The sequence below is a fragment of the Drosophila kikkawai genome, chromosome 4 (assembly GCF_030179895.1).
Source record: "Drosophila kikkawai strain 14028-0561.14 chromosome 4, DkikHiC1v2, whole genome shotgun sequence".
Lineage (NCBI taxonomy): Eukaryota > Metazoa > Arthropoda > Insecta > Diptera > Drosophilidae > Drosophila > Drosophila kikkawai.
This window is the reverse complement of record NC_091732.1, coordinates 406,262-415,225: the sequence shown is the minus strand read 5'-3', so window position 1 is coordinate 415,225 and position 8,964 is coordinate 406,262.

Here is an 8,964-nt window from a genome sequence, read left to right as displayed (position 1 = left end):
ATTTTAGTGGAATATTTTAAGTACTGAAAACTGTTGTAATGAATAGTTGTGTGTTTAAATAATTCTATTATGTTTTTTTTTTTTTTTTATAAATAATAATAATATTTTTTTATTTATGCATATATGTGTTTGTATAAGTTATGTTTTTTTATTGCACAAGTCACTTGAAATGCGAATTTTTCAGTTGTCCAATAAAGGTCAATACTTTGGCAGGCTTAAAAAGAACGGCGCAGCGCGTTCCACCTGTTGCAGTTCAACGCGGGTTTTTACACAGGTGGGCCGAGGATCGTTTGAACTGTACGCCAAGAGATCTCGAGCGAAACTAAATTGTTGAATGGTTAATGTGGACGGCGGAAGCCGTATGTATATGTGTGTTTTTGTCTTTGAGTCCCGCTCAAAACTTGGCCAAGACACGGCTCTTTACGGTTGGTCGGTTTTTGGTTCGCACTCAAAACTGACTGCCCACAGATCGGTGTACATATGTATATACATATGTATGTCTCTTCGTTGGTTTAAAGAGTCAAAGCTAGGCTTGCTAGTGATGCCCGTTTCTTCGGACAAAAAAAATTGTCTTTTACCCAATTTTTTTGAGAATAAAAACGTTCTACATTTTAATAAATACCCTAAATATTAAGACACAGTCATAATTTTTTCGACTTCAAGACTGCACCTTCTCGAAAAGTTCGTACGATAAAGCGCGATAAATCTATTTTCTTTTTAAAATGTATGTATACTGTGCCAAAGAACTTTCTAAGCTTAGTTTAAGCTATCATTGTAGGAAAAATTAATTACCTTAAAATGTACTATTGAAGATATGATGAATATCAATTTAATAAATTTTTTCGATATTTTTCGATATCGAAAATATCGATATTATTATGTTTAAAAATAATTTTTCAATTTGAAGCGCTAATTTCTCTTATTATATCATATTGAAAATCTCTCTTATTTCAATATATATTCATATGTATATACATATCAGTATATGTACATATATAAAACAATATAAATGGGGAAAAACATATACATACATATCTAAAAAACGTCCAAATTGGCAGCACCGTTTGGCCGCACGTACGATCACCGTATTAAAATATTGAGCGAGTGAGAGATGCAAAAAGGGAAGGAGAGTAAGGGAGAGGACGAATGGAAGATAGAGCAGAGGGAGAAATAAGAGAAATTACATACATACATACATATTCCCGTTTTTACTATGTATGTATGTACGTGTGATTCATGTAGTTGTTGTTTAGTAATTTACGCTTTAGCCATAAAAAATGCATATGTTGACTCTTATGTACATATATGTATGAGCATACATATGTATGTACATACGTCTATAATTTGAATACTTGAGTCGAAAATTATATATATATATATATATATTTTTTTAAGTAAGCTCATATACATACATACATACATATGTACATATGTATATGTATATACAATAAAGGCAGCTGAATAACCTTTCTTTAAACATACAGACACATTTTCAAGCTTTGGTGTATAAAAAATATTTTGCAGCTTAGGTGTATGCTTTAGATTTGGAAATAAATCGGATTTCAGTGAATCTATTAAAAAAAAAAAAAGAATTAACAAGTCAATCGATAGTACTATTATGATACTGGCGCATTACTTATTGCCGTATAACACTGGCGCATTAATTAAAAACTTCATTAATGATTTGACAGCGCTATAGCGTTTTACACAAGTGCGAACAAGACGACTATATGGCGCTATAATGCATTAGAATAATGCATTAGCTACTTCATTGGCGCGAAAATCGATAGATCTACATAAAATATACTAAATACTAGATTTGGACCAATAACAAAATACAGTTTTTTATGAAGAAAATTATAATTTAAAAGTATATTAGCCAGTTCAATAGAGGTCGAAACTGAAAGTGGTCTTGACATGAGAATTTTATTTTTATTTCATTTTGCTGGTTTCTTCTCTGGAAAAAATTATTAGAAAATAATATGTTAATAATAATATATACTTCGACGAAGAGTACCAGGGAATTGTCTCTTTCCAGGTCCTAATGAAGTAGCTGATTATTGAAAACTGTATTAGAGTATCATAAGACCATAAGAACATTTTATTTATCGATACTTGTATTTAAATATAAGCTTTTTTTTTTTTTTTATTCCATTTATTAACAACATTAAATCTTAGTATATTACTTAGTATATTTACTGTATATTACAAATAAGAACAAAAAAGAACGAAGACTGCGAATTGTTGGTTTGAAGGCTGCTTTGTTTTACAGTGTAGAGGGCCTTGGTCGCGCGGTACCGCCGCTAGGCATTGCTTCGCGCGAGGTACGGGCCACCTACTCCGCACGCATCCTTCTCTCCGTCTCCAGGGTCCTCAGCGTTTTCATGACGCTTGCCACAAAAGTGGCAGTCGCGTCCCAGGCCTTCTGGCTGCCAAGCATAGTGGGGACCAGGTTGTCAGCTCCGATGGCAGCGCCCACGACTTCCTCCAGTGCTAGCCGCTCGTGGTGAAAGCGATGGCATTCGAAAAGAACGTGGTGCGCGTTCTCTTCGACTCCGGTCCCGCATTCCGGGCAGTGGTCCTCTGAGTCGTGGCCGAAACGTTTGAGGTAGCTCCGAAAACAACCGTGCCCACTGAGTGCCTGTGTCAGGTAGAAGTCTACCTCGCCGTGCTTTCGGTTGATCCAGCTTTGGATATCAGGAAGCAAGCGGTGAGTCCAACGGCCCTTTGTGGAACTGTCCCACCTGGACTGCCACCGGGCGATGCTCCTGCGTCTGGCGCTGCTCCTAACCTCGCGCCTCGCCGAAGAGTTTCCCGGCTCGCGTGAGAGGCGGGCTTCCTGAGCTTCTCGAACCAGCTCGCATATCGGCACCTGCCCCGCTATGACTAGGGCCGCGTTGTCGGAGACAGTCCTGAAGGCGCACGCTACTCTTAGAGCGCATAGGCGGTAGGTTCCTTCTACACCCCTCACATAGCTCCTGACTTTCACAGCCTCCGCCCATGCTGGGGCTGCATAGAGGAGTTGCGACGTGACGACGCTCATAAGCAGCTTCCTCTTGCACTGCTTGGGCCCCCTGGTGTTCAGCAGGATCCTGGAGAGGGACCTTGCGGTTTCGCTGGCCTTCTTGTGAACATACTCTAGGTGTTCTCTGTAGCAGAGGCGTGTGTCCGGATGTCTAGAGTAACTACCAGACAGTATTCCTTGGCGCCTTTTTTCCATCTTGCGCCAGCTTTTTGTGTGTGTGTGTGTTTTTTTTTTTGTAAAAAATAATGAAGTTTTTATTAGACTAGTACACCGTTACCTAAATATTTGACAACTTCTAACTTACTAATTCGAAGTAAATTCTATGTTTATAATGCTGAGTTATGGAGAAGTATAAAGTATAGTTATTTTAATATAATATGAAATGTTTTTCATGTTTTGTCTGATATGTTATGGCAAGACCCGGTCAGGGAGGTCTTGAGAGTGGTGACGTTTGCGTCTTCTTCTAACTCGTGTTCTATGTTCAGAGGTGGCTAAGCTTCTTGCCAGACTATTAGGGTGATTGTTTAGTCACTAGGCCGCATGTACCAAGGAGCCCCAGATATCCTTCTTAACGTTTTTGCTTAAGGGGGGACATCTGAGTAAGTGGCAAAAAAAAGCCAATTTTCTAGAATTTTTTTTGGCCAAATGAAAAAGCCAATCGAAAAATTTTAAAATAGGTTTGATAATGTTAGATGTGAATAAATTTTTTTTTTTAATAAATCGAAAACAAAATGGCGGCTGTGCAGCATGTCTTTGTAGGCCCCATTTTTTTGAAAGGGGTCCATGGCCGAAAACCTAACGTCCTTAATTTTTGATCTAAAACAAAAAATCAAATTTTGTTAGTTTCTGTATCTTAACCGCTATCGACACACATAGGATTTTTTCGATATTTTGATTTTTAGCAAAATGGTGAGTGATTAAATAAAATGTTCAATTTTCATTAAAATAAAACGTCACAAAATTGTTGATAAAAAAAAGTAAGCAAAAAAAAAAAAAAAAATCCTACGTGTGTCGATAGCCATTGGTATTTTGGATATACTGTCAAAATTTCAGATCGATTGGTTAAGATTTGTTCGAGTTATGTTTTCGGCCAACTCAAAAAATGTGGTTTTGAGAAAAACGCGTTTAAAGTTTTAAAATCGTATATGATTACATGTGAGGCATCGCCGCAGAATGGAAAATTTTGACACTTAGAAACTTTTGCCGGACTCTATCTTTTGATATGTTATTTTTACGACCCTAAAGTATTTTTTAAGCAAAAAAAAAATGTTCGATTTTTAAAAAAAGTTACTCAGATGCCCCCCCTTAAAGAATCCGAATCTTGTTCAAATGACAATCTTGCAGCAATTCCATAAACTTGAAGGCCATAAAACAGGGAGGGGGCACGAATTGACTTGTATATCATGACCTTGGAGAAAGCTTTTTGTGTTATAATCTTTAATATGACATCAGAAACATGACATTTTTAAAATTAAGTAATGAAAAATAAAATGGCTTTCAGATCTGAACGCATTATTAAGGGAAAATAATTATTTACTCAGTGGTCTATTGATCGTTATTTCACACCACCAAAGGATCATTATGGCCCGTAGCTATTTTAAATAAAATTTATTTTTGACACCTCCTCAGATTTGGGAAAAAAAATTCTGCCGACTTCAACAAGAAAGTTATTGCCATATTGTTGATGGTTATTTCACACCACCAAAGGATCATTATGGCCCGTAGCTATTTTAAACAAAATTTATTTTTGACACCTCCTTAGATTTGGAAAAAAAAAATCTGCCGACTTCAACAAGAAAGTTATTGCCATATTGTTTGTGAAACGGTTGACCTAAATGGTCAAAATTTACCCAAAAAAAGTAATTGAGAGCACCGGAAATAAAACTGTGAAAAATCGAACAGCATGTTAGATGCCTAGATTTTCTTAACTCCAGCCAATTCTACCTCCTCCTGGCTTCGACACAAGCAATTGAAAATATAAAAGGCAGAAAGCCCAAATCAAAAACGAAAAAAAAACAAGAAAGGAAGCTGCTTTCGGCACGCCGAAGTTTGTATACCCTTGCAGTTTGCAATTGGATCAACTAACCAGAATGGACCCTTAAAGAATCCAGCCATTCTAGTTATATAAATAGACAAAAAAATAAAATGAAATATATAAAAGTTATAAATATACGACTATATATTATTAATATATAATCAGGCCTGCTCCGGTAATCGTAAAATTTTTTCGATTTCGTTTTGGGCTAAAACGAACCGTTTTCGTTTTAGCTGCTCCGGTTTTCGGCAAATTTCTGCTATAGGAATGTTTCGTTTTCTCATCGTTTCTCACTGCTCAAGCAGCTAACTTGTGTTGTTGGTAATAAGCAAACAACGTAAAGTACTGCCTATTATATTTACAATTGCCCTTTTTCTAAGCCAGAAAAAGTCAAAAAATTGTCGAGTTAAGCAAATCTAGGCACCTAAGATGCTGCCACACTTTTCACAGTTTTAATTCCGGTGGTCTTAAATAATTATTTGGTTAATTTGGACTATTTAAGTAGTACAATTAAATAGCATTATTTATAAACAACCATTTTGGCGGTCCTTTAAAGTTATTAATGTATTCATTTATATTTTATAAGTATTTTTAACTGGATGTTTCGTTCTACCAACAATATGGCAACCTTGGCGATAACTTTTTGCGGTGAACTTATCGACCTATCGCCAAACCGAGAAAACTGGTTGAACACGGCAAAAATTTTGTTGTCAAATCTGAGGTGGGGTCAGAAATAAATTTTTTATAAAATAACTACCTGCCAGAATGATCTTATGGTGTTGTGGAATAAACATCAATAGACCACTGAGTAAACTATTTTTTTTCCTTTTGTAAATAAGATCTGATTTCATATAAAAAAAACCCATTTACTTTTCATTCCGGCCAGAAAAAGGTGCCCGTTTTTCAAATCGAAAAGATCTTTCGATTTCGATTACCGGAGCACAAATTTCTCGTTTTCAAAAACGAAAAATTCTTGCCGTTTTCGATTACCGGAGCAGGCCTGAATAATTCAGTTTTGATATTTATATTATACATTTAAATGCTGAAAACACACGCAAAGAGAGTTTCATTATATTTAACCCATAGTAGAATTACACAATTCTACTATGATTTAACCTATACCTTTTAGGTTCACAGTTTGGCAGTTACAGATTTACATTCCCAGCTTTACATTTTGTCTACATCTACCGATCTTTTTTATGGCAGCTATATGATATACATAGTTGTCCGATTTTCATAAAATTTATACCAAAATTGTGAAGTAATAAAAATAAGCTCATAGCTCAGGTGAGCTTAGGTTAGGTTGTACCGGACGGCCCTCATGCGGCCACGCATAGGCCAATATGGCCCTTAGTTGTCCGGGATCATAACTCAGAGTAGAAGTTATAATTTTTTTCCTCTAATTTCCCGATTGTTCCTATGGAACGATATATAAAATATAAGATATTTTCGTCAGATTTTCATAAAATTAAAATTGAAATTCTGAAGTAATACAAAATGGCTATGGCCGAAAATGATGAAAATATGTTTAGAAACAACTAAATTATAATTTTTTCCAAAAATTTGTCGATCATTTGTATATAGTCGTCCGATCCGGCTCGTTCCGACATATACAGCAGTAAGAGTATTTAGACAACTATATGCAAAGTTTCATTCAGATAACTTTAAAACTGTGGGACTAGTTTGCGTAGAAACGGAGAGACGGACATGGCTCAGTTTTAAAGTTATCTGAATGAAACTTTGCATATAGTCTTTAAATATAGAGGGACACGGAATGTGTCAACTTATCCCCCTTTAACATTTAATATGTCTCGCATTCTACAGGTTACCAAAAAAGCACATATAAAATGTGATATATGTACATACATACATATGTATGTATGTGAGTATGTAGATGTTACATATATGTATATACAAATAGAAATGCTTACATCATATGCGTTAATGTATTGCATACATTTATGTTTACTTGAGCTAGAACATATCTTCATACATACATATATACATGTGTGGAAAATAATGTTTTTTAACTTTACTGAAAGCAGTACATTGGTACATTGATCAATATAAATGTAAAACGTATGCCCATTATACATATCAATACGTATGTACAATGTGTAGACTAATATGGTTTAAATTTATTATTAATTAAGTTTATATAATCCGGGAGATCATTGAACTTATCGCGAATGTGTAAGTATGTGCATATGTATGTAGATATAAATGTAAGTATCGTTACATTCAGGAAAACAAGGAATGAAATAAAATAGGAACTCGAACAGGGGTAGTTTTTTATAATCAACAGCCGCCACCGTTTTCTGCAGTCTAACAGGTGTTCCATATATGTATGCATATACATATACATATGTACATATAAAGCGAGGGAATTTTCCCGGTTTTCAGTAAAAGATAAGGGATGAGTAACTGAAATAGGTAGCTCACATACCCACACATACATATGTACATACATGTGTAAATATTAATGTAAGCTAGTGTAAAAATTAAAACAGCTGTACTTTCTAAATATTTTCTATTAACTGGTTTATGTCCTAAGGAATTGATAATTTTGAACAGTGTATACATACATTTATATGTCACTAGTTTGCTACGCCTGCCCGTCTGTTTCTATGCAAACTAATCTCTAGTTTTCAAGCAAGAAGTATTTAATCAATCTAAATTACATTTAGCCGGTTCCAATAGGGCACATGTTTATTATAGTGACAATAGGAAATATACATATGTACATAGATATGTATACAACCGGAAGCATATCCGACCCCATAAAGTATTATATGTACATACATATGTATGTATTTATGTAAATATATCTTTGTATATACATACATACACATATATGTATATTCTTGATAATTCCGTCTGTCAGTTTGTTTGAAACAGATGATTTCAAAGACTATAAAACTTCTAAATGCGTTGACATTTATATACATATGTATATACACATATGTACATTCATGTATGTATGTACATACAGTATGTACCTGTTGCACGCAGATCAAGGTTTTTTAATGTGGCTACACCCATTCCCGACCTAACAAATCATGAAAAACTGTAACCGCTACTTACATACATACATATGTACATATGTATAATAGTGAATTTTGGTTTTAGTTAAAAATATATGGGCATTTCCATGGTGTCGCACGCGACATTCGTACGCATTCAAAGCAAAAAAAATTTTGGTACATTTTATTTTTATTTCCTTTAAAAATATTAACTTATAGTTCTTGCCTAGGGCTATAATTTAAGCAATTAAAAAAAATTGAAGGGTTCGCACGCGACAAAAACAGAAGTCACTTTACGCGGCGAGCTGTTTAAACACTGATTTTAGCGAAACGGCTGGGAATATTTTAATGAAACAAATTTTAAAATGTTATGCAATAATGTCATTTTCATATGCTTTTATTTACAATCAGAAATTTTGCGTAGTTTATTTTTTATTTAATTTTAATAAGGTGTCGCACGCGACAGGTGGCACGCAACAGTTTTTATCATCATACTTTGCATGAAATTTTTCACTATTTAAGTAAATTAGAAGAGCATATATCCATTTTATTTCGACTTTTTGCATTCTTCTAGTGATGTTAGTAAACAACAGTCAAAGCATAATGCCTCGGTTTGGATGTAATTATCAAAAGAAAACAGGCCCATTTTTATGATGTTTTTCATCAAAATAATGAAAAATCGTGTTTGCGCGAATATGCATTCGAATATTTCAAAATTTGTTTTAGAATATGATAAAGCCCTTCAAATTTAATCAATTGACCTTTTCCTAATGTTACTATGTTGGAAAGAAACATTTTAGAGAATTTTTAGTTTTTTGGCCGCGGTTGACATTTCTGTGCAATGCCCATATGTAATTACCCCGATATAGCCAACTTATAGA